A 27931-nucleotide genomic window follows, 5' to 3' on the forward strand; every position below is an offset into this window, starting at 1 on the left:
TTTTTCAAAGTATCACATAAGCTGTTGTGCCCATTAAGGTATTAATCTGGTTTTCTTATAAATGGAGATGCTTCTGTATGTTGCCCTTCAATATTTCGAAATGCACATAAGGCAGGAGATTTACTAAACTTTTCAAGAAAAAAATTAGATATAAAGCATGTGTGGGACATCCCTGGTGGTCAAGAATCTTCGTGCTAATGCAGGGGTCATGGGTTTGATCCCTGGTCCGGGAGGATCCCACATGCTGCGGAGCAACTAAGCCTGTGCGCCACAACTAGAGAGACTGTGCGCTGCAGTGAAGATCCTACATGTCACAACGGAGACTCAGTACAACCAAAGAAATAAATAAACATGCTTAAAAACATGTCTCCACCTCATCAAAACATTTTAACAATCAAAAGCAAAATCGAAGCTCATTTTTCAGTTTTAATTCTGCAGTGCCAAAGCTGGCCTTGAGCATAACAAAAACAAATGAGAGAAGGAGGGCCTTCACGATTACTTTTAGATGATCATGAAAATTATATACTACAACTGTCAAACAGATAAAATTGAATAAAAGAGTAAGTTGTATATATGCAGTATCATAAAGATGATAGTCAACTGTAGCAAAATACTAAGCATGAAATAAATGTAGTTACCTGGTTAACATCTGTGCCCTTCCCTCTTTCAGCCCTTATAGAGAGACTATTTGTTCTCTACTGCTGCATAGCAAACTACCCAAAATTTGGCAGCCTAAAACTTGTAGACATTTAGACTCCACATGTAAGTGGTATTATATGGTATTTGTCTTTGTCTGACTTACTTCACTTAGTATAATAATCTCTCTGTCCCATGAACTTATTTACAAAACAGAAAGAGACTCACAGACATAGAAAGCAAACTTATAGTTATCAAAGCAGAAAGTGGGGGGAGGGATAGGCTAGGAATTTGGGAGTGACATACACACAATACTACCTATAACATAGATAAATAACAAGGACCTATTGTATCACACAGGGAACTCTACTCAATATTTTGTAATAATCTATAATGGAAAAGAATCTGAAAAAGAATATATATATCTAACTGAATCACTTAAATATATACCTGAAGTTGGTATGACATTGTTTTTCAACTGTTTTTTTGTTTTTTTTTAACAAGTTGCTCAGTCGTGTCTGACTCTTTACTGGAGTGGGTAGCCTTTCTCTTCTCCAGGGTATCTTCCCAACCCAGGGATTGAACCCAGGTCTCCCGAATTGCAGGCGGACTCTTTATCAGCTGCGCCACAAGGGAAGCCCCAGAATACTGGAATGGGTAGCCTATCCCTTCTCCAGGAGATCTTCCCAACCCAAGAATTAAACTGGGGTCTCCTGCATTGCAGGTGGATTCTTTACCAACTGAGCTATGAGGGAAGCCCACTTCAATAAAAAAGAAAAAGAAAAAAACAGACTCGTAGTTTCAGCAGATCAGAAATCCAGGAATAGCTTAGCTAGATAGCTAAGACTCATGATTTCTCATGGCCTGCAGTAACAACTAGGTTGGGTAGGGAGGTCTTGAAGAAAGGCCTCTTTCAAGCTCACTCATATCACTGTTGGAGGCCCTACTCCCTCACCACGTGGGTTTTTCCACAGGGCTGCCTCAAGGACTTGAAGCTGACTTTCCCCAGCTCTGAGCTATCCAGGAGAGAATGAGAGAGCTCAAACACCCACAAGATGAAAGCCACAATCTTTGAAACCCAGTCTTGGAAGTGGCAGCCTCTTACTTCTGCTGTATTCTGTTTACTGGAATCAAATCACTAACTCAAGCCTACACTAATTTCCTGGTATCACACAAAAAGGATTATATGAAAATCATTAGATGTCATCTCAGAAACTTTCTACATCAACCTGAAAAAGAACACTGCAAGCAATTTTGGTAATATCCTAATTCACAACTCTGATGATGCCAGCAATGAAACTAGGTAGGGCTGTAAAAAGAGTAGGAATTTGCAACCCACTCCAGTATTCTTGCCCGGGAAATCTCAAGGACAGAAGAGCCTGGAGGGCTATAGAGTATAGGGTCACAAAGAATTGGACATAACTAAGCAAGAGCACACACAGAGAGATGTAAAAAGGGTAATCAAAATCCCCATTAAAGACACAGACAATTACTTCTACTAATCAGAAAGGAAAAATGCCCACAGACCGTTGCTTCCCGGTGGCTCAAATGGTAAAGAAACTGCCTACAATTCAGGAGACCCAGGTTGGATCCCTGGGTCAGGAAGATCCCCTGGAGAAGCAAATGGCACCCCATTCTAGTATTCTTGCCTGGAGAATTCCATGGACTGAGGAGTCTGGTGGACACAGTCCATGGGGTCGCAAAGAGTCGGACACGACTGAGCGACTAACACAAACACACACACACGTAGAAGCTGAATACTGCCCTCTGACTGTTTCTCAAAGTTCCACTGAGAAAGATATCTTCCCACTCAATAGCTCCCATGCCCCATGGAACTGTGGAAGAGGTCTAGTAGGCTCCAAGCTGTGTTTGAAAGGATTAGAGTCCAGGAGTCAGAAGGACTGCAGTCTGGTTCCAGGTCTGATGATAAGTTTTCTAGGTATCAGCACCTCCAGGTATAAATGCAATGTTTTAAAGAGCTCCTTATGTCTTGCCAGTATTCAATAAATAACAGTTGGAAGAAAACCTGAGTAACACTACTTTCATGAGGCATTATCATTGTTTTTCTGCATACGAAATATAAACAAAAGTCTCATTTGAACTGCTTACACTTTTAATGCAGCTAAAGTCTCAAATGCCTAGACTTAAAACTCCAAATGAAAGTCGACAACTGAGCAACTGAACACAACAACATTGCTGTAATTAGTCTTTTTTAAAATTGTAATTAACTCTTGATGGCAGGGTGTGTATCTATGCATAGGTATTTAATAATAAATATTTAATTGGGGGATAATTTTGAATTTACTGAAAGGTTAAAAAGATAGTACAAAAAGTTTCCATATATCCATAACGTAATTTTTCCTAAAGTCATCATCTTATATAGGAATAGTGCATTTGACAAAAATGAAGAATAACATGGGTACATGACGATTAACTTAACTTCAGTCTTTATTCAGATTCCACCAGTTTTTCCTTTGTTCCAGGATCCAATCCAGAGCACCACAATGCATTAAGTCATCTGATCTCCTAATCTCCTGCAATCTGTGTGACATACTCAATCTTCCCTTATTTTTCATGACCATAACAATGTTGAGGAGTAGTGGTTATTTTGTAGACTATCCTTTCGTTTAGCTGTGTGGTATTTTCTCATGATTTGGCTGACAACATGACTTGAGACTTAGTGACTGAACAACAACAATAACAAAGGTTTGGGATAAAAACACAAAATAAGCTGACTGCTCATCACACCATATCAAGGGGTACATGATATCAGCATGAATTATTGCTGATGTTGTTAACCTTTATTCTTTGCTTAAAATGGTATCTGCCAGCTTTCCCCACTGTGCTTTTTCTTTTTTCCTTTACTATATCCTCTCAATAAAGATGAAAGTCACTACGTGTAGCCCACACTCAAGTGGATCAAAGGGCACATTTTATTATAAACATTATACCCAGTAGCAAAATTCATTTTGGAAATTCGAATACAAATACACCTTATCTCTGAACTTAAACCACTACGATTTTTCATACAAATTCATTTCCCAGTAAATGCTTCCTTACTCCATACTTCTCTTGCTTTAGGTCTACCTCGAAGAACATTTTGAACAGGAAAGAGAAGTATGAAACATTTAATCATCATTCTTTTTATTTGATTTATTTAGGGCTGCATTGGGTCTTCATTGCTGGATGTGGGCTTTCTCTAGTTTCAGGGACTGCTCCTCACTGCGGTGCCCAGGCTTTTCCTTGCGGTGGCTTCTCTTGCTGCAGAGAAGGGCTCTGGGCCCCCCAGAGTTCAGTAGTTGTGGCACACAGGCTTGGTTACTCCGAAGCACGTGGAATCCTCCCAAACAAGGAAAGGAATATGTCTCCTGCATCTGCAGGTAGACTCCTAAACACAGGACCACTGTGAGTCTCCCATTGTTCTTGTTTTGTTTGTTTTTTTTTTTTAATCGCAAGGCTAATGAGATTTTAGTTCCCTTAACAGGAATTAAACCCAAGCCCTCAGCAGTGAGAGCCCTGAGTCCTAACCACTGGCCCACCAGAAAATTCCTAATCATCACTGAAGGACAAAGCAGAATAGAAACTACTGTCAAAATTGCATTAAATCTTAGTCATTTATCCTCAAGTCAATATGCAATGGTTCTGATGATGTATGAGGAAGGAAACAAAACCAGAAAAACTGATTTTTTAAGAACTGGAAAAAATCCTGTATCTATAATTTCATGGCAGAACACTTTAAATTATTCTGATTTTTTTTTTAGTGACAGTTAATTAGGCTAAAGATTTCAGAGACAAACTTTACAAAGTGATCTGTCCTTGCTAGGATGCTAACTCAAAGATCTTTTAGATTTCAGTCTTCCCAATTCGACTGTATGAACCCTGTCCATAGCTCTGAAGGTAATCTTCACCCATCTCAAAGGGCTAAAAAATAGCTGTTTGCACAACAGAGTCTCCTCTTCCCTGAAAACTTAAAATAACAACATTTCTCTTTATCTCCTTCATTATTTAAGAAGCTTGTGTGTGATTCTCGAAGTAATGATTTGTGTTGCCGAATTTTGAGACTGGCAGAAAAAAAAAATCTCTTGATGAAGAAGTCCTACAGCTGTGAAATATTCTCTCACTGACACGGTTTCACTATGGAGGCATTTAGAGCATGAGTAAGAGGCCACTTTTATTGGCTATGTGTGGGTTGTTTGGTTTCTTGGCAAACATGTTTTGCATGTTCAATGTTTCCCATGAATACTTTGTTTTTGTTTCATGTTTGGGGGCCTCTGGTTCTAGTAGGTAACCAATAAATTAAGCAAAACAATTTAGATATCCCTTTTTTTTCATGCTCTGGGTATACAAACTTCAGAGGAAAGTGTTTGGGGCCTAAATTTCCTACTTAATTGACTAAAGTTTAGATTTCTGTTTTGCTTGTTATAAGCCTTAAATGAGTTAGTAATTTCCTTTGAGGGTAGGGATTATCTAGTGTTTATTTTTTTCTACAGGCCTCCATACAGCATTCAGCATAACACATGACTTCAAAGTAGAAAGGGAAAAAAAAAAAAAAATCCCCAAAACAAAACAGAAAAAAACTACAAACCATTTTAGATTTTACTCATTCCTAAAAATTTTATAAAATGTTCATTAAGGAATGAATACTATAATACTAAATCAGGGTATAGCTTAAATATACAGTGACCAAAAGTTACACCAGTATTTCAGTAACATTTTTATACAAATCCTATGTTAAATATCGGTCGTTCTCGTTTATTTGTACAGTAGTCTTCTGCATAGGCTTCCCTGGTGGCTCAGAGGGTAAAGCGTCTGCCTGCAAGGCGGGAGACCCGGGTTCGATCCCTGGGTGGGGAAGATCCCCTGGAGAAGGAAATGGCAACCCACTCCAGTATTCTTGCCTGGAGAATCCCATGGACGGAGAAGCCTGGCGGGCTACAGTCCACGGGGTCGCAAAGAGTCGGACATGACTGAGCGGCTTCACTTCTCACTTTTTCTTCTGCATATTTACTTTTCACCTCTCTACTAAATTTCTCATAGTTAACTTTTAAGAGAAATGTGAAACTCTTTCTTTTTTCCTATTCTTTCAGGTGTCCACTGTGTTACACCAAGAAATCAGCCTATTGAGATGGAGCAACAACTCACACATATTCATATATAATCTCACCCTATACAGTCTCTCACTGCAGCTCCTTTTCTATTCTACTTTCCAGGCTCACATCCTCATCACCACAGCAGAAACCATCTACTATAGCCAATTCCTTCTTCATTTCATTTTTCAATTATTAATACATTTATCCTTATGACTCATCTTAACTCTTCCTTACTAAAATAAACCCAATAGTTTTCTATGTCCCATAAAGTAAAAAAAAAAAAAAAAGAAAAAGAAAAAGAAAGACTCCTAACAAATATTTCAAGAAAAATATAACATACAATAAACCAAGAGTTTATGGAAAAGAACATATGAGATGAAAATAGAAACATTAGATAGGTAGATAGCTAATAGAATAGATATGAAGATATTTCTCTATAATTTGAGGGGCTTTATTTGCTCCTTGGTAATGAGAAGTACTGAAAGATTTTTAGCAAGAAGGTGATACACTATTTGAATTTTAGGGACAGCTTTCAGACTTTATTAAAAAGGAAGAGTAAAAAGGAACTGATAGAAAATTTGGACAGAAGCCTATCTCAGTTGAGTACAAGTAAGAGATAAGTGGGTAGAAAGAAAGAGATACAATCAGGAGAAGAGTTGAAGGTACCTGATGACTGATTAGAGAATAGGAGGAGGAAGCTGAAAGAACAGAGAAAGACTTGAGGTTTCTAGTTTGGATGGTTTTTATCAATAACAAATATAGGAGATATTAGTGGAAGAATAGATTTGCTTGTAAGTGAAGAGCTGGGTGGTTCGTGATGGGAGTGAGGTATGAAGAGCCTGTTGAATTTAGTTTTGTATCTGCTGAGGTTGTGTGTCTTGTGGAACATACACAAAAGGCATTTAATATGAAAAATTTAGGCAGGATTCTGTGTATGTTTCTTTTATTTCCTGTAATGTTCAGAACAGGGCTTTTAGCTTTCAATAGAAACTTACCTGAATGAGAAATTATGGTTGAGGGAATGAATAAGTGAATGATTGCATTCAGGTTCCCAAACAGCAGAGGGATGTTCATAATCTTCCTCTACACCATCCTATAGGATGGCTCATGAGCACTTCAAGGAGCGAAGATCCCAGTCGAGTTCTCTGCAGGAAGACACCCTGTACTGCCAATGTGATCAAGCGCCAGTGGCCATGTCCCACTTACTTGGTTCATAGAAACAACTAGTAAAAATAAAGTGTCCACTGATCAACCTCCAAATGTTCATCTATGCACAAAAATATGCTAACAGAAGCAAGAAAGGGTTTTTGTGAGTGAAAGTATTAGGTGCTCAGTTGTGTCTGACTCTGCAGCCTCATGGACTGTGGCCTGCCAGGCTGCTATGTCCATGGAATTCTTCAGGCAAGAATACTGGAGTGGGTTGCCATTCCCTTCTCCAGGGGATCTTCCCAACCCAGGGATTGAACCCAGGTCTCCCACATTGCAGGCAGATTCTTTATCATTTTAGCAGTTCAGTTCAGTTCAGTCACTCAATCATGTCCGACTCTTTGTAACCCCATGAATTGCAGCACGCCAGGCCTCCTTGTTCATCACCAACAGTGGCCCGTAATGCTCCATGTGCTTGGAATTTATCTTTAATTTGTGTCTTCTCCTCCCCAACCATCCTCCTTTTTAAAAATTTCTTTTGTTTCCTAGGGCATCTTCTCTTCTTTTTGCTTTTCCTTTCCTGTTTATTAACTTTACTTATATGCAGAGTACATCATGAGAAACGCTGGGCTGGAAGAAGCATAAGCTGGAATCAAGATTGCCGGGAGAAATATCAATAATTTCAGATATGCAGATAACACCACCCTTATAGCAGAAAGTGAAGAGAAACTAAAGAGCCTCTTGATGAAAGTGAAAGAGGAGGGTGAAAAAGTTGGCTTAAAGCTCAACATTCAGAAAACTAAGATTATGGCATCTGGTCCCATCACTTCATGGGAAATAGATGGGGAAACAGTCGAAACAGTGTCAGACTATTTTTTGGGCTCCAAAATCACTGCAGATGGTGATTGCAGCCATGAAATTAAAAGACGCTTACTCCTCGGAAGGAAAGTTATGACCAACCTAGACAGCATACTGAAAAGCAGAGACATTACTTTGCCAAGAAAGGTCCATCTAGTCAAGGCTATGGTTTTTCCAGTGGTCATGTATGGATGTGAGAGTTGGACTGTGAAGAAAGCTGAGTGCCGAAGAATTGATGCTTTTGAACCGTGGTGGTGGAGAAGACTCTTGAGAGTCCCTTGGACTGCAAGGAGATCCAACCAGTGCATTCTAAAGGAGATCAGTCCTGGGTGTTCTTTGGAAGGAATGATGCTAAAGCTGAAACTCCAGTACTTTGGCCACCTCATGCGAAGAGTTGACTTATTGGAAAAGACTCTGATGCTGGGAGGGATTGGGGGCAGGAGGAGAAGGGGACGACAGAGGATGAGATGGCATCACTGACTTGATGGATGTAAGTTTGAGTGAACTCCGGGAGTTGGTGATGGACAGGGAGGCCAGGTGTGCTGCAATTCATGGGGTTGCAAAGAGTTGGATATGACTGAGCAAATGAACTGAATTGATTCTTCTTTTGATTCTTCTCATAAATATCATTTATCATATTTCAGAAATTGAGAAAAACTGCAGAGAGATTGTAGAAAATTTGAAAGTCATAATAGAAAAACTCAAAAACAATTTAATTCCACCTCAGCGTAAAAAGGGACTTTTAACTTATGGTTAAAAAGCGTTCAAGCAATATATGTTGTAACATAGGGATTCCCAGGTGGCACAGTGGTACCAAGAACCTACCTGCCCATGCAGGAAACACAAGTGACACCGGTGTGACCCCTGAGTCAGGAAGATCCCCTGGAGGAGGAAATGGCAACCTATTCCAGTATTCTTGCCTGGAACATTCCATGGACAGAGGAGCCTGGTCCATGGGGTCACAAAGACCCAGACATGACTGAGGATGCACGCACAAACTCATGTTGTAATATAACTATTATCAAAAAATCCAGAAATGGTAAAAATTAAAACCAGATACGTAAAATTTTGTTAGCAAGCATTTATTGTGTACATAAGAACAGTTCACAAACTGGTAATCTTCAAACCAAAAGCAGAGAAAAAAAAAAGTAGAGAAGCTCAGGGATATGATACTGCAGAATCATCTTTATAAGCCATTATAAATATAAAGTGAAAACGAGGACATCATTTAACCCTTACGATGATTGGTAATTACAATGAGGATTTCCAGATGGCAGATTTTATACCATTTTAGAAAGATGAGTTAAGTTTATTTTACGATTATGAGATGAATACATATCTAAGTACACTAAGTTAAGTTTTGTTCATGAAGCAAGCTAGATTTAGCTTTGTTTATGTGGCTTAAATGGCTTTATCTTCTTGGGGGATTATCAGGCCTGGTCTGCACTTTACTTTAACAACTCCTCCCTTTCGGTCACTGTCTCCACAAGCTGAGCATATGACCAACCAGTATAGTGCTATTTTCAGGTACCACTATGGACACAGTCATTCAGACAGATGGTCATGCAGCTGCTGTCACGTGACCAAACCGTCGCATCAGCATAACAGATATTGATACATGTGGTTGGATCAGTGACCCCTTTGACGTCTAATCTTGATGATACCGTTTGAGATGTGAGTGGCAGCTACAATGTGTTTAAAAGCCTTGAGAGGATACAATGCACTAGGGAAGTTGTTAATACAATGACTGTGAGCAGGATAATAGCCAAGGATTTAAAATAACCCAGAGGAGACATTCCCAGGAGCAAAGATTGGAATAAATCAAATGAGTTATAATCAGATTCATGTTTCACATTTCTGAGTCAACTTACATATGCAGAGTAATACGCACTTGGGTTTCCATTTTTTCTTCTTTACAAGGCACACCATGTTGTATGAGCATCTCATATTCTCATGATTACTTAGGAAAGGATGGCATGATAATGTTTTATTTTAATTCACGAGATAGCATTGCAGGTGAGCTTCCACCTAAATTAGACCACTTATGATTTGAGGAATCAAACAATTTAGTATAAAGAATTTCTATGGAAACCAAACAGAAACAATGGTTAATAGTTGGAGCAAAATATAAACTCAGTATCTGAAATGAAGAGGTGCCAATTAAGAAAATTTCTAGATTTGAATTCAAAGCATCTTTAGATGGTAAATGTGGATGGCAGTTTCAATCTGATGAACCGTCTGAGTTTGCAGTTTGACTGTCTTTGATCGCATCCATAGGTGTTCTGCTGAACTCTTTTGAGAGTTCCATACAACAAGTTTGAAGGTTGTCCATATATCATCTGTTATGATTTCTCTGAAGTTCACATGGAAATAACAATATCTCAAAGACAATGAAGAAGATTAGAATCTGATAACAGGTATACTATAGATTTCCATTAAAACCATTTTTGTCTGTATTTATATATTTTTGTCTACATTTTGTAAAAGTACTTTTATCAAAGATAGTTACAGTGAGCCTAATTTGTTTATAAGTCTAGGCTCATTAAATATGGTCCGATTATTTACATGAAAGTAGCAAGAATAGTAATCACATGTATATTTTCAAATATAATGTTTTAGTCAAAGCTTTGGTAATATCCAGTGTGTTTATTAGCTCCATAAGGTTCAGTACTTAAAATTCTCAAGTAATAATAAATTCAGATGAGAACTTTAAAAGTCTCTTAGGCAGAGAAGCCAAGTTAGAGACTTGCCCAATTGTGTTCTATTATAGGGAGAATAGATTATTTAAGAACTTTTGTAAATACTTGTATTGTCATGAAAAATAAGAATATTTAATCAATGTTTCTGAGTTCTAGAGGAAATAGATAAGGAGGAAAAGATAAATGTTTCAATCTTTGCTTACAAAGGTATATTTAGCCAAACTGTTACAAGTTATAGATAGCTTAAAATTAAGGAGAAAAGTAGTTTGTTTAAATCTGGGGGGAAAAAAAGACAGCACTAAAGCACTAGCACTATTTCAAGCAAAGTCATAAACATTATTACCATCTTCAACTGTTCATTCATTTTTATGTAAACAATTCTTAATTTTCTTGATCTTGGACTAGCAGTTATTTGAATCAGTCAATTTTTCCATTAAAAATTCTTACTGAATTCAGCATTTTGATCTGAAATTAATAGAAACCCATATTCTAGAGTCATTGTCAAGTACTTTTCCATGAACCTGCTTGAAAGTGAAACAAGTTCGCCTGTAGTTGATTGTAAATGCTTTCAGAGGAGAATCAAGGGTAAAACAGTAATTGTCAGTGAGTGATAAAAGACCTAGAAAAAGCTACAGTAAACCATATAAGAGATAACATCAAACATACTAACATTTGCATTATAGGGATCCGAGAAGGAGGAGAGAGAGAAAAGGGACAGAAAACATTTAGAGAAATCAAGATTGAAAACCTCCCTAACCTGACAACAAAAGTAGATACTACATGATGATTAAAAGAGCAATCCAAGAAGAAGATGTAACAGCTATAACTACATATGCACCCAACATAAAAGTACCTAAATTCATAAAGCAAATATTAACAGACATAAAGGGAGAAATTGACAGTAACACGATAACAATAGGGGACATTGACTCCACACTTAAATCAATGGATACATCATCTAGACAGAAAATCTATAGGGACACACTGGCTTTAAGTGATACATTCAACCAAATGGACTTAATAGATTTAAACAGAATATTCCATCCAAAAGCAGCAGAATACACATTCATTTTAAATGCATGGGAAACGTTTTCCAGGTCGGATCACATGCTGGCCACAAAAAACGCCTCACAAATTTAATAAAATTGAAATAATATCAAGTTTCTTTTCCAACTAAAACATTATGAGATAAGAAATCAGCTATATAAAAAAATGAAAAAAATAGAAACATGAGGAGGCTAAATACTATGCTACTAAACAACAGATGGATCACTGACCAAATCAAAGGGGAAATAAAAATATACCTGGAGACAAATGAAGGCAAAAAGAAATCATAATGATCAGAAAAGAAATAAATGTTCAGAGAACATGTGTACACCTGTGGCAGATTCATGTTGATATATTGGCAAAACCAATACAGTATTATAAAGTAAAATAAAGTAAATAATAATAATAATAAAGAAAAGAAATCAATGAAATAGAAACAGAAAAATAATAGAAAAGATCAATGAAACTGAGATCCAGTTATTTGGGAAGATAAACAAAATTAATGAACTTTTAGCCATACTCATTAAAGAGAGAGAGAGCCCAAATCAATAAAATCATAAATTAAAAAGAAGCTGAAACCAACACTACAGAAATAAAAGAATCATAAGAGAGTACTATGAACCAGTATCTGTCAATAAAATGGACAATCTAGAAGAAATGGGCCAATTTGTAGACACATACTAAATCCCCACATTGAATCAGGAAGAAATAAAAATACAAACAGATCAGCTACCAGCAATGAAACTGAATCAGGGAAAAAAAAAAAAACAAACTCCTAACAAAAGTTTGGGACTAGATGGCTTCACAGGAGAATTCTAGCTAATATTTACAGAACATTAGGTAGGACCTATCCTTCTCACATTATTCCAAAAAAATTCATACAGAGGAACACATATCACTTATTCTACAAGGCCAGCATCACTCTGATACCAAAAGCAGACAAAAATATCACAATAAAAATTACAGGCCAATATCACTGATAAACACAGATGCAAAAATCCTTAACAAAATACAGCTAATCAAATCCAACAATATTAAAAAGGATCATACACCATGAACAAGTGGGATTTATCCCAGGAATGCAAGGATTCTTCAATATCTGCAAATCAGTCTGATAGTCCACAGTAACAAACTGAAGAATAAAAACCATATGATCATCTCAGTAGATGGAGAAAAAGCTTTTGATAAAATTCATCCATTTATGATAAAAACTTTCCAGAAAGTGATCATAGAGAACCTACCTCAACATAATAAACGCCATTTACAACAAACTCACAACAAACATTATTCTCAATGGTGAAAAGCTGAAAACATTTCCTTTAAGATCAGGAACAAGACAAGGATGTCCACTCTAACCACTTTTTTTCAATAGTGTTGGAGGTTCTAACCACAAGCAATTACAAAAGAAAAAATAAACAAACGGCATCCAAATCAGACAGGAAAAATAAATCTTCTCCATATACAGATGATACAGTCTTATATATGTATTTTTAAAAGTCCCCAAAACCATAGTTATCTCCTTTCCTGAACAGAAGGATGACTTACTAAGAAGATTCCACAAACACAGGTATGTAAAATAAACTCAGAAAGTTCAAACTGCAAAAAAAAAAAAAAAGAGAGAGAGAGAGAGAGAGAGAGCTTGAATCCAGTGGAAACTTATCCTAGGACCCTGAGACAAGTGAGAAAGCCATGAGTGCAATGGGCTCCGTGGGTACCAGCACATGGTTGCACATAAGCCTCAGAGTCACTGAGGGGGCTCTTCTTCGGTTCCTATTTCTGACACCAAGAACTATCAAAAATCCACTAACAGTAAAATCAAAACCAGATCAATAAAATAGTGTTCGTTGTGCATACAAGAGCAGTTCATGAACTAAGAGTCTTCAGACTAAAACTGTAATTAAGCTCAGAGGCATAATACTGCAGGACGGCTTATAAAGCAAAAATGAGGAAACTGTTTAACTCTTACAGTAATTGGTTATTGCACTGGGGGTTTCCAGATGACAGAGGACTGGTTAAAAATGATTTATCTTAAACCATTTTGGGAAAATGAGTTAAGTTTCTATTGTGATTATCAGAGGAATACATTTACAAGAAATGGCCTAAGTTTCACTTATTTCCATGAAATAAGTTAGATTTAGTTTTGCTAACATGACTGAGGGGCTTCCCAGGTGGCACAGTGGTAAAGAATCTGCCCGCCAATGCAGGAGATGCAGGAGACTCAGGTTCAATCCCTGGAGTGGGAAGATCCCCTGGAGGACGAAATGGCAACCCACTCCAATATTCTTGCCTGGAAAATTCCATGGACAGAGGAGCCTGGTGGACTACAGTCCGAGGGATCGCAAAGAGTCCGACGTGACTGAGTACACACGCATGCACGCACGCAACATGGCTTGGGCAATTTGCAAGCCTGGTCTCCAGTTTATTTTAACACTAGATGTTTTAGGAAGTATCTAGACCCCACCCACCCCACTCCAGTACTCTTGCCTGGAAAATCCCATGGACGGAGGAGGCTGGTAGGCTGCAGTCCATGAGGTCGCTAAGAGTCGGTCATGACTGAGGGACATCACTTTCACTTTTCACTTTCATGCATTGGAGAAGGAAATGGCAACCCACTCCAGTATTCTTGCCTGGAGAATCCCAGGGATGGGGGAGTCCGGTGGGCTACCGTCTAGGGGGTTGCACAGAGTCGGACACAACTGAAGTGACTTAGCAACAGTAGCAGCATTATGTAATCCAAGAGTTTGTTAAGTTTCAAAATATTTCAACAATGATGGGTTAAAATATCCTCATAACAACTAGAAATTTTGGTATTTAAAAGTTCTTTTTCAAAGTATAGTACTTCAGATTCAAACTCCAGCCTGAAAGAAGAAATGGAATGTGTTAAAGATTTCTAGTAGGCTCAACAGTTTAACACTGACAATAGATGAACCATTGTTTTTTATTTTATTTTTGCCTGGGAAATGAGTATTCTCTTCCCAAATAGGTCTCCCATAACTGAAATGGAAAAAATACTTGAGTAGCTTAGAAAAAAAAATTTCTTGGTACACAACTCTCACTCAGTAAATATTTAAATATTTGTTAAATTAACAGATTTATCCTCAGAGTAGAAATGTATATGACTGTTTTGGTTAAATTATTACAAATTCTATTAGGCAGATTCGGAATTAGTATAATTCTTCTTTCTTGAGGCTGTATAGCAAAGTGGAGAAGAACATAGACTTTAGAGGATAAAAGTTTTTATGTAATTAATCCTCCAATTCTTATTAGCTACATGATAACAACTTGCTTAATCTAACTAAACTTCAGTTTCTGCTCCTGAAAAATGAAGACTATAGCACCTATCTCTTTGGGTTAGGTCAAATATGACTGTGAAACATTTAATACAGTAAACCCAAGTAGTACCTGTTAACTATTGCTATGTTCTGCAACAGTTTTTAATAGTTTTCATATAAGCAAAATAATATGTAAATTTATCACAACGTCAAACTACTGCTAAACAGTAATAGAAGAAATTTAGCTTTCTTTTATCAAATAATGAATGATGCTGAATGCTGTCACCTTTTCTATTGCTAACAAATCAAATTTGGTTTGCTTTACACATATTGAATTTCAGGGCTCTTTCTAGGGTACCTGGGGTCAGCATCATGTACCCAGATTTCTCAGGGGAGTATAAGTCAGGTAAGAAGATCCTTGCCCAGAGGCAGAGCAGGTCTAGTGACCTCTAGGATGTAGAGTGAAGAAAGTGCCAAGTGGAATTAATTTTACAGATGCTATTGATGAGCATGGGCAGCTAGAAAGTCCTTGAACAGGGGTCGGCAGCATGAGCCATTATTCTCAGTGAGTCACCTTTCTTGCAAAGATGGACAACAGGTGTGATATTCATGGAAATGACAGAGAAGGATGACTCACTGCATTTCAGTCTACATTACTTGTAGTGGGTAGGAATGTTCCAATTCAGAAGAGAGACAAAAGTTTCTATTATTTCTTCGGCCAGATCTTTTTGTTTGTCTTTGACCCTGCTTATCTCCAAATTAGATAAAGTAACAGAAATAGAGGTAAGGTTCATAGAGAGACCAAGATAAGAGAAAAGCCTGTGAAAATTCTGTCAGAATAGGATGGGAGAACTGCCCTGAACGAAAGGAACATGATCCAACTCTCACGAACTGAATAGGAGGAGAACCAGGACGTATAATAGCTATTTTCTTTCTATTTCAGAGAAGTATAGCTGCACATTTTTTTTTCCCTTTCAATTTAAACACTAGTAATGTAGAAGTCTTTCAAAATATTTGAGCTTTGTCTAGCACCTAGAAAATCAACTAAGACTTCCAATCGCTTGCTAGGCAAATAAGACTTGAGCCATTACTTTTTCCCCTTTCAGTTTGTTACCTTAATTTTGTTAAAGGAGCTCGAAGCCTTTATTAGCTAAAAACAAGGAAAGATCTGAATGGTGACAGATAAAGGTGAGTGATAACATGGCAGAGTAATATACAGAAAGACTGTACTATTTCGGAAACAAGGGAATGAAACTCAGAACAAGCATAGCACATGCTCACATCAGTAACCAAACAACAGAGGGTCACTCTTTCCTTGACCAAAAGTATAAATATTTTGTGCTTTTAATCAGCTCACATAGTTGAGTCTTACCAGTCCTTGGAAATCTCTGACAAAAAGGATCTCTTGCCCAATTTTCCTAAATGAACATTTTAGGAGAAAGACTGAAATATATTACCTCTCCTCCCTCCCTCAAAGAGCTCAAAGCATGTTCAAATGAATGAATGAGTGAATAAACAAAGTAAATAAATCAATGCCTGGCTTAGTTAGAACTATTTAGCTCTCCCTGACACATGTTCCCTCCTAGCAGCCTCGTAATCAGCTGCAGCTAAAACAGTTTGAAATGGTTTGCTCTCATTGTCATCATTTGACCCTTGTTTCTGAACTCAGTCCAGCATTTTTCTTATCACTGCATGAGGCACCATAAATTATAGTTCCAGGAACACTTCATTGACCTGCTTGCAGAGACTGTTTAAAGGGAATGAGTGTGGGGCTTTGGCACCAGTGACTTATTCTGTTATGGCTCAGTAAACAGGAACTATAAAGGACTGACTCTCTCTCTATGGTTGTGAGAGGAGTTCAAAGCCTGTGTTAGATACCTTCCTGCTGCTGAAGAATGGAGACATTCCCAAAATGCAGGGGAAATACACATAGACTTACAACTGAAAGTTGATCTCAGATTTATACAAAATGGGATTTTCTTATTGTCTAAGTAATGACTACAATGCAGTTTCCCTTGAACTAGACACAGCATAAAATATATTTCCAAAAGTTTTCTTAGAATAGTCATCCTAATGTAAAGCTACAAGCTCTTGTATTCTTCCAGTTTCTACGCGATATTCATCAAATATCCATTTCTAAGATAGCAACCCATACCTACAAACCTCCTAGGATATCAGGGCAAATGAATATATGAATAGAAATAAATCATGATTTATAATAATAAATAATGTTAGCAGCATATATGTTTAACTGATTTTAAATTGTGAAAATTCTTAAACATTTTTCTTCCCTGGTGGCTAAAGAATCTTTCTGCAATGCAGGAGATTTGGATTCAATCCCTAGGTCGGAAAGATCCCTTGGAAAAGGGAATGGCTACCCACTGCAGTATTGTTGCCTGGAGAATTTCACCGACAGGGGAGACTGGCAGGCTACAGTCCATGGGGCTGCAAAGAGTTGGACTTGACTAAGCAACTAACACTTTCTTTCACTTTCATGTAGTTTAAGGATTCTAAATATGATAAATTCTATTCACAGTTCTCATAAATATTTGTGTCCATTTTTAAAGCCTTAGGTGAAATAGAATATTGAGTGGAGAGAAACCCACTCTGGTCAATCCAGGAATAAGTCAAATGAAGGGAAAGACTCCAAATAGAATATAAGCAACTCCACTCTTATTTGATTCTTCAACTTTTATTGACTGCTTTAGTAGTTCACAGATGAAAAGTCTGTGTTAAAATATACCACCCAAGACTGACATGAAAGTTCAATGAATGTCTAAAGCAGTCAGCCAATCACAGAAGGAAGACAGATACTAAAACTGGGTCATAACAGATGGTTCACAAGACCGTGGCACCTGTCTACATCCCAGGCAACCAGAAGGTGAAAAAAACAAAAGCATTTGTGCTTAGGGGTCTTCCTGGGTGGTCCAGTGGTTAAGAATCCTCTTTCCAATGCAGGGGATATGGGGTTAATCCCTGACTGGGGAAGTGAGATCCACCTAAGCCCATGCACCGCCAACTAGTGAGAAGCCTACATGCCCCAACAAAGAGCCTACATGTGGAAACGGAAGATCCCAGATGCCAAAACTGAGGCCAAAAGCAGCCAAAAGGAAATAAATAAATGCTTAGGAGCATTTTTATGAGCGAGGCCTGGAAGTGGAAGATTCACTTTTATCCCATTCTGCTGCCTATAATTCAATCACGCGTCTACATTAACTTCAAGAAGGGGCTTCTCTGGTGGCTGACTGGTAAAGAATCCACCTGCCAATGCAGGAGACACTAGTTGGGCTCCTGGGTCAGGAAGATCCCCTGGAAAAGGAAATGGCAATCCACTCCTGTATTATTTCCTGGAAAACCCCCATGGACAGAGGAGTCTGGTGGGCTATAGTCCATGGGCTCTGAAGAATCAGACATGTCTTAGTGACCAAACAAACTTCAAGGAAAGCTGGTTATACACACAAGTTGTGTGCCCAGGAAAATGAAGAGAATATGAATTTTAGTGAATGTACAATAATTCTTTCCATACAGTTAATCCTCAAACTTTTCTAAATTTTAATCTTGAATAAATTCAGATAGTCTTTTTGTTTTAATGTGAATAAGTCAATAAGGTTCAGAAGATCAAGGTTCCAGGAAAAAGACAATATAAATGGTTTCCTATAGGTACATTTCATGCAAACATGGATACAATAAAGGAAAGAAATGGTATGGACCTAACAGAAGCAGAAGATATTAAGAGAGGTGGCAAGAATGCACAGAACTATACAAAAAAGATCTTCATGACCCAGATAATCACAATAGTGTGATCACTCACCTAAAGCCAGCTGTCTTGAAATGCAAAGTCAACTAGGCCTTAGGAAGCATCACTACAAACAAAGCTAGTGGAGGTGATGTAATTCCAGTTGAGCTATTTCAAATCCTGAAAGATGATACTGTGAAAGTGTTGCACTCAATATGCCAGCAAATTTGGAAAACTCAGCAGTGGCCACAGGACTGGAAAAGGTCAGTTTTCATTCCAATCCCAAAGAAAGGCAATGCCAAAAAATGCTCAATCTACCGCACAATTGCACTCATCTCACATGCTAGTAAAGTAATGCTCAAAATTCTCCAAGCCAGGTTTCAAAGGTACATGAGCCATGAACTTCCAGACATTCAAGCTGGATTTAGGAAAGGCAGAGGAACAAGAGATAAAATTGCCAACACCTACTGGACCATCTAAAAAGCAAGAGAGTTCTAGGAAAACATCTATTTCTGCTTTATTGACTATGCCAAAGCCTTTGACTGTGTGGATCACAACAAACTGGAAAATTCTGAAAGAGATGGGAATACCAAACCACCTTACCTAACTTCTGAGAACTCTGTATATAGGTCAAGAAGCAACAGTTAGAACTGGACATGGAACAACAGACTGGTTCCAAATTGGGAAAGGAGTATTTCAAGGCTATATATTGTGATCCCACTTATTTAACTTATATGTAGAGTACATCATGTGAAATGCCAGGATGGATGAAGCACAAGCTGGAATCAAGATTGCCAGGAGAAATATCAATAACCTCAGATATCAGATGACACCACCTTCATGGCAGAAAGTGAAGAAGAACTAAAGAGCCTCTTGATGAAAGTGAAAGAGGAGAGTAAAAACATTGGCTTAAAGCTCAACATTCAGAAAACTAAGATCATGGCATCTGGTCCCATCACTTCATGGCAAATAGATGGGGAAACAATGGAAACAGTGAGAGACTTTTATTTTGGGGGCTCCAAAATCACTGCAGATGGTGACTGCAGCCATGAAATTAAAAGATGCTTGCTTTTTGGAAGAAAATCTATGACCAACCTAGACAGCATATTAAAAAGCAGGATATTACTTTGCCAACAAAGGTTCATGTAGTCAAAGCTATGATTTTTCAAGTAGTCATGTATGGATGTGAGAGTTAGACTATACAGAAAGCCAAGCACTGAATAATTGATGCTTTTGAACTGTGGTGTTGGAGAAGACTCTTGAGAGTCCCTTGGACTGCAAGGAGATCTGACCAGTCTATCCTAAAGGAAATCAGTTTTGAATATTCATTGGAAAGACTGATGCTGAAGCTGAAACTCCAAAGAACTGACTCATTTGAAAAGACCCTGATGCTGGGAAAGATTGAAGGTGGGAGGAGAAGGGGATGACAGAGGATGAGATGGTTGGATGGCATCACTGACTCAATGGACATGAGTTTGAGCAAGCTCTGAGAGTTGGTGATGGACAGCGAAGCCTGGAATGCTGCAGTCCATGGGGTCATAAAGAGTTGGACACGACTGAGTGACTGAACTGAACTGAACTGAACTGAACTGAACGGTACATCATGAGAACCTCTAGGTCACCTCTGGGGAGAAAAACAAAATTGATAGCCAGGGGTCTTTTAGCTTATTTACATGAGAAATTGTGCCAACGTGAAAATCACAGTGGTTTTACCAAAGATCCATAAACATCTTACTCTTGGAGTCTCTAATCACTAGCAGAATGTTTAGGTGTTTGAGACTATTGAACAAGCTTATTTTGTAATTATTTGAAAACTAAAATCCCATCTGTAGTCAAGAGTTTCCATTTTTTAAAATCTGTTCTGCATAAATTACCTCTAATTTCAGTTGTAATTTTCCTATTCCAAAGCACTGTCATTCAAATAAAAATACACTCAGTCCTAGAAGTTAAAAATTAAAATATGATATTTTTTCCTCTTTAAGTATGTCTTATTAGTTAATAACATAAGATTAACATTAGAGATACATTAGAGATACATTGTTTGAGGAAGAATTAAATCTATGTCTAAAACTCATCTTTCTTCTTTGATTTTTTTCAAGAAGAAAATAAACGCTCTTCACCCTGCATGTGTATTAATTTGTCTAATTTTTTGAATATACGATGAAGATAATTGGGACATTTTGCCAAATTCTGAATGAAGATGACAATGAGCCATTTTCCCATTTCCTATGAATATTTTGGGGGAATTGATGGCAATTAAACCTAATAAATCTTTTGTTTTCATTTTTGATTGAACATTTTATTTTGAGATAATTGGAGATTCACTTCTAGTTGTAAGAAGTAATACAAGGAGATACTTTGAAACATTTACTCAATTTTCACCCAAAGCTTGCAGAATTATACTGTAATATCACCACTAAGATATTGACATTGATATAATCCACTGGTCTTACTCAAATTTCCTGTTTTATTTGCATTGATCGTGTGTGTGTGTGCGTGTGTTCAGTTTTGTGCAATTTACCATGTGTGTGTTTGTGTACCTACCGCCACAGTCAAGATGCAGAAAGTTCCTTCAGAACAAAGATTCCTGACTGTATTCTTTCGTTATCAAGTCCACCTCCCAATTCTTCACTACCCTTCACCTTCCATCAGTTCATTTCAGTTCAGTTCAGTCGCTCAGTCGTGTCCGACTCTTTGCAACCCCATGAACCGCAGCACGCCAGGCCTCCCTGTCCATCACTATCTCCCGGAGTTCACTCAGACTCACGTCCATTGAACCCGTGATGCCATCCAGCCATCTCATCCTCAGTCGTCCCCTTCTCCTCCTGCCCCCAATCCCTCCCAGCATCAGAGTCTTTTCCAATGAGTCAACTCTTCGCATGAGGTGGCCAAAGTACTGGAGTTTCAGCTTCAGCATCATTCCTTCCAAAGAAATCCCAGGGCTGATCTCCTTCAGACTCCTGGCAATCACTAATCTGTTCTCTATTTCTATAACTTTTTCATTTCTAGAATATTACATAAATAGAATCATAGTGTATATGTGAAAATAACTTTTTTTCACTCTATGTAATTCTCCTGAGACTTATTCAAGTTGTTGTGTATACTACTAATAAAATTTTAAAATGTTAATAAAACAAATATAATCTTAGTCTTAACCTAGTTTTAGAATCACTGACTGACTTTTTTCTTCTTTTAATGGTCTAGTCTAGTGCTTCTTAGTCACCTAGAAGCTTGTTAAATTAAAATAGCTTGCTGTACTTGCCTCTAGAGCTTCTGACAAAGTAGCCTGAGAATGTACCCTGGTGGCTCAGATGGTAAAGAATCTGCCTTCAGTGCAAGAGACCCGGATTCAATCCCTGGGTTGGGAAGATCCCCTGGAAAAGGGAATGTCTACCCACTCCAATCTTCTTGCCTGGAGAATGCCATGGGCAGAGGAGTCTGACGGTCATTCACTCGAACATGAGTGAGTGACTAAGCACATAAAAGGCTGATGCTTCTGGCTCTACTTTGAATAGCGCTGTTTAAATTTATATTAATAACTAAGAGAGCTCATCCTAATTCATGTTTGAAATATTGTTCTAAAATAATTCATTCTCACTTGTCTCTACCCAAAAGTTGTGGGTCTGAAAGAGAAGGTAGTCTGTTCTCAGACTTCTCAAGGAATACTCCATGGTTCCCAGGAGGAAAACAAATTTTCTAAATCAAATACTAAATAGACAAATAGAAAACAGGCAGTGTACAAAGGAGGAAATATAAATAGTCATAAACATATGAAAAATGTTTCTCAGTAGTAATTAAGGAAATGCAAATTAAAGAAGTGAGTTCATAATATCTTATGAGAAAATCATTTAAAATTTTAGTAACATGACATGTGGGTAACAGAACAGAGAAACATGCAGCCATAATATATAGGGGGTACAACTACTTTAATGGGTAATTTTTCATAATTTAGTAACATTAAATATGCCTTATGATTCAGCTATGGCAGTACCAGATCTCTTCTCTGTAAAGAGAACAAAACAGGTATTATGCCTGTATTATGCCTAATACAGCATATTGTAAGAGAATCTGTTGCAGCTTTTTGATAAAGTAAACCTACATAAATGTCCATAGATAAAGGGAAAGCTAATCAATATCTCTCGGCATTTTAAGAAAATGATATCACTCTCCATGCACAAAGGTGGAAAAGGCTTATAATTTAGCACATATCTAGGGTCTGACTGCCATCCTACCTGAAGACCAAGGAAGCCAGTGGACATTTCCTCTGCCTTCTTCCTCTAGACTACTATAAATCACCAGTACTTCCCTGGAAGGAGCTTATACATAGTCTGCACTCCAGGCTAGGTGGCTGCCTTGTGACAGACAGGCTCCTGGATTGCCTGGTTCTGAAACCCAACAGTATTGTATTCATAAGTCCCATAGGATTGTAGCAAACAAAGAAGCAGTTCTTAACTGGCTATCTTCCCAGAACTCAGAGCAGAGGGGACAGAGAGAAACAACAGAAACACTCATCTCCCAGTCTGTCTCTGAAAGCAGTCAATTTGCATACTTTGAAAGCTGCTGCCTGAGCATCAAATTTCTAATTTAGCACACACCTATGGACTGAATGACATTCTTCCTGGAGACCAGGAAGCTTGTGGAACCTCTTCTGCTCTCTCCCTAGCCCACTTCAAGATGACAGTATATTTTCTGGAAGAAGCTTGTACACACACTTGGTTCCCCAACTTTTCCAGCTCTGCCCAGGATGGGCACTTGCATTACCTGACTGAGAGCTAACAGTGCTTTCATTCCCAAGTCCCATAGGACTTCAGGAAAGAAGCATTTTAATGGGTGCAGGAGCACCTCTACACACACAGTTTTACACTTGGACCAAGCACAAGGGGAGTAGGCAAAATGCCAGCATCCTGGCTTTTCCCTGGGTGTGGCCAAACTACAAATTTTCTAAGATGCTGAGAGCCCTGTTTCCAATAAACTGGCCTCTAAGTGCTGGCTGTGATTCTCCCCCTTTAGGACACTGATGGGTCTTGGTACATCATCAAATACTGACAGGCATCAAGAACAAAGAAGGCAGCTTGGTATTTACAAAAATTTAAGGGACAACTAAGACTTCAGGCTAGACTAATAGACAAGGTTCATCTCCCACATGAGGTCATCCAGTCAAGACTGGAAGAGGTGGATGCTTTATCTATGTGCAGAAATCAATACAGACAGCAAGAAAAATGAAGAAAGAGAATATATTCCAAAGAACAAAATAAAACTCCAGAAATAGATCTTAATGAAATGGAGATGAATGATTCATCTAATAGAGTTCAAAATAACAGTCATAAAGATATTTACCGAGGACAGGAACAAAGTAAGAACATCAAAGTAGGAATATAAAATATTTAAAAGTATCAAACAAATCATAAAGCTGAAGAATACGATAAGTTGACTAAAAAATTCAATAGCAGGAGGGCAACAGCAGGCTAGGTGAAGCAGCAGAAAGAATCAGTGAACTTGAAAACAGGACAATGAAATTCATTTAGTCTGAGAAACAACAAAAATAAGAAAAACAACAAAGATAACTTAAGAGACTTTTGGTACATCTTCAAATGGAAAAATATGTGCTTTATAGGAATCCCAGAAGGACAAGACAGGTACAAAGAAACTGAAAGCTTATTCAAAGAAAAATAATGGTTGAAAATTTCCCTAATCCGGAGAAAGAAAGAGACATCTAAACCCAGGAAGCTCAGATTACTCTAAGAAGACATGTTGCAATGCTTTTTGACATGTTGTGATTAAATTGTCAATTGTTAGGGAAAAATAAAACTTAAAAAGCAAGTACAAAACAACTTGTTACATACAAAGGACTCTCCGTAAGACTATCAACAGATTTTCAGCAGAAACTTGGCAGACCAGAAGGGAGTGGCATGATACAGCCAAAGTACTAAAAGAAAAAACTGCCAACCAAGAATACTAACCATGGCAAAGTTGCCCTTCAGAACTGAAGGAGAGATAAAGAGACAAGCAAAAGCGGAAGGAGTTCACAATCACTACACTGGGCCTACAGGCATTGTTAAAGTGAGCTTTTGTTGAAATGAAAAGACACTAACTAGGAGCAGGAAAACACATGCAAGTATAAAACTCACTAGTAAAGGTAAATATATAGTTAAATTCACAATACTGTAATGTAACAGTGGTGGGTCAATCACTTATAACTCTAGTATAAAGGTAAAAATACAAAAATATTAAAATTACTGTAACTACAACAACTTTGACTAGATACCCAATTTAAAAAGAGGTAAGTTGTGATATCAGATACATAAAATGTGAGACGGAGTGGATAAATGTAGAGCATATATATATATAAATGAAGTTGATAAATTAGTGTGATATACCATATTAAGAAAATGAAAGATAAAAATCATATGATCTTTTCTTATCTTTTTTTATTTGATGCATTTGATGAAATTGAACATCTGTTCTGGATAAAATCTCTCAACAAAATGAGCATGGAAAAAAAAATCACACCTCAGCTTCAGTTCAGTTCAGTTCAGTTCAGTAGCTTAGTCGTGTCTGACTCTGCAACCCCATGGACTGCAGCACACCAGGCCTCCCTGTCTGCCACCAACTCCTGGAGTTTACTCAAACTTATGTCCATTGAGTCAGTGATGACATCCAACCATCTCATTCTCTGTCAATCTCTTCTCCTCCCACCTTCAATCTTTCCCAGCATCAGGGTCTTTTCAATGAGTCAGTTCTTTGCATCAGGTGGCCAAAGGATTGGCGTTTCAATTTTAGTATCAGTCCTTCCAATGAATATTTAGGGTTGATTTCCTTTAGGATTGACTGGCTGGATCTCCTTGCAGTCCAAGGGACTCTCAAGAGTCTTCTCCAACACCACAGTTTAAGTGCATCAATTCTTTGGCACTCAGCTTTCTTTGTAGTCCAACTCTCACATCCATACATGACTACTGGAAAATCCACAACTTTGACTAGATAGACTGTTGTGGGCAAAATAGTGTCTCTGCTTTTGAATATGCTATCTAGGTTGGCCATAACTTTTCTTCCAAGGAGTAAGTGTCTTTTAATTTCATGGCTGCAGTCACCATCTGCAGTGATATTGGACCTCAGCTTAATAAAGGCCATATATGACAAGCCCATCATAACAAACAGTTAAAAGCTGAAAGCTTTTTTTCTAAGATCAAGAACAAAACAAGGATGCCCATATTTCCCATCTTTATTCAAAATAGTATGAGAAGTCCTAGCAAAACAATTAAGCATGAAAAAAAAGAAATAAAAGACATTCAGATCAGAATGGAAGAAGTAAAACTGTCACAGTTACAGATGAAATGTATTAAACATAGAAAACCCTAATGATTCTACCAAAAAACTATAGAACTAATAAATTCAGTAAAGTTGCAGGATACAAAATCAGTTGAATTTTTGAACATTAATAACAAACTATCAAAATAAGAAATTAAGAAAACAATCTAATTTATAATAACATGAAAAATAAAATACCTCAGAAAACATTTAATCAAGGAAGTGAAATAGCCATATATGCAAACTCTAAGGCATTGATGAAAGAAACTGAAGAAGACACAAATAAGTGGAAAGATATCCTATGCTCATAGGTTAGAAGAACTAATATTGCTAATTCCACACCACCCAAAGTGATCTACACACTCAATGCAATTCCTATCAAGTCTAATGGTACTTTTCAAGAAATTGAAAAAAAATCCTGAAATTTGTATGAAACGGCAAGCAACCTCAAAAGCCAAAGCAATATTGAAAGAGAAAAACAAATCTGGAAACATCACAATCCCTGATTTCAAACTATATCACAAAGCTATAGTAATCATAATGGTATGATATTGGCTTTAAAACAGACACAGATCAATGGAATAGAAGTCCAGAAATAAACCCACACATATATGGACAACTAATTTTTGATAAAGGAGCCAAGAATGTAAAATGGGTAAAGTACAGTCTTTTCAATAAGAGTTGTAGGGAAAATTTGCCACATGTAAAAGAATGAAACTGTACCTTATCTTACACCATATGCTAAATCAACTTAGAATGGCTTAAAGATCTAAGTAAACATAGAGTGGATAATTTCCTTGACAGCTATCTCAGCGATGAGTTTTCTGGATTTTATATCAAAGCAAAGGCAGCAAAATAAAAAATAAACAAATGGTACTACTTCAAAATAAAAAGTTGCACAGAAAAGAAACCATCAATGTAATGAAAAGGCAATCTACAGAATGGGAAAAAATATTTGCCAATCATATATCTGATAAGGGGTTAACATAAAATATATATAAAGGATTCATACAACTCAATAGCAAAAAAAAAAGACAGCAATAACACTCTGATTAAATATGGGCAGAGGAATTGAATAGACATCTTTTCAAAGAAGATAGGCCATAAAAAAGCATCACTAATAATCATGGAAATGCATATCAAAAACACAATAAGATATCATCTTACACCTGTTAAAATAGCTATCACCAACCAGACAAGAGATTAAAAAATGTATTAGTGAGGATGTGGAGAAAAGTATGGATAAGGAGGTTGGTAGGAATATAAATTGCTACAGCCATTATGGAAAGCCATACAGAGGATGCTGAAAAATTAAATAGTTTACCATAGAATCCAGAAATCTTCCTTTTGGATATATATTCATGAGACACAAACAGATTCCTGCAGTCCTGTGTTCACTGCAGCCAATAGCCAAGATATGGAAACAATCTAAGTGTCTATCAATGGATTAACTAATAAAGAAGATATGGTGGGGCTTCCCGTGTGGCTCAGCTGGTAAAGAATTCGCCTGCAGTGCGGGAGACCTGGGTTCGATCCCTGAGTTGGGAAGATCCCTGAGTTGGGAAGATCCCCTGGAGAAAGGAAAGGCTATGCCCTCCAGTATTCTGGCCTGGAGAATTCTATGGACACAGTCCATGGGGTCGCAATGAGTCAGACACGACTCAGTGGCTTTACACAATGATATATTGCTCAGCCATGTATCAGAGACAAAGGATATTTTCTTGCTTGCAACAAGGATGGATCTTGAGGGTGCTATGCTAAGTGAAACATGTAAGGTAAAGAAAGACCAATGCTACATGATCTCACTTATATGTGGAATCTAAAAAAGTCAAGCTCAAAGACTAGAATAGTGGTTATCAGTGGATAGGGGATAGGAGAAATGAGGAGATATCGGTCAAAAAGTACAAACTTGCAGTTATTAGATGAATAACTTCTGCAGATCTAACGTACATCATGGTAACTATAGTTAACAATACTGTATTACTTACTTGAAAGTTTCCAAGAGAGAAAATTTTAAATGTTATCAACACACACAAAATAGGAAATAATAATTATGTGATGTGATCCAGATGTTAGCTAATGCTATGCTGGTAATCATTGTGCAATAAATATCAAATAAACATGTTATACATCTTAAACTAA

The 27931-nt window shown here is 37.5% G+C and overlaps 1 long non-coding RNA gene across 1 annotated transcript in view; it reads left to right on the forward strand.

Annotated features, from left to right (window-relative positions):
• Positions 1-27931, forward strand: part of LOC121820146 (uncharacterized) — a 39844-nt gene extending 11913 nt beyond the window's left edge. The window contains exon 3 of the long non-coding RNA XR_009601504.1: positions 1611-27931. This is a non-coding gene — a long non-coding RNA (uncharacterized LOC121820146). The remainder of the gene's footprint in view (positions 1-1610) is intronic.

Source organism: Ovis aries, chromosome 8 (genome assembly GCF_016772045.2).
Source record: "Ovis aries strain OAR_USU_Benz2616 breed Rambouillet chromosome 8, ARS-UI_Ramb_v3.0, whole genome shotgun sequence".
Lineage (NCBI taxonomy): Eukaryota > Metazoa > Chordata > Mammalia > Artiodactyla > Bovidae > Ovis > Ovis aries.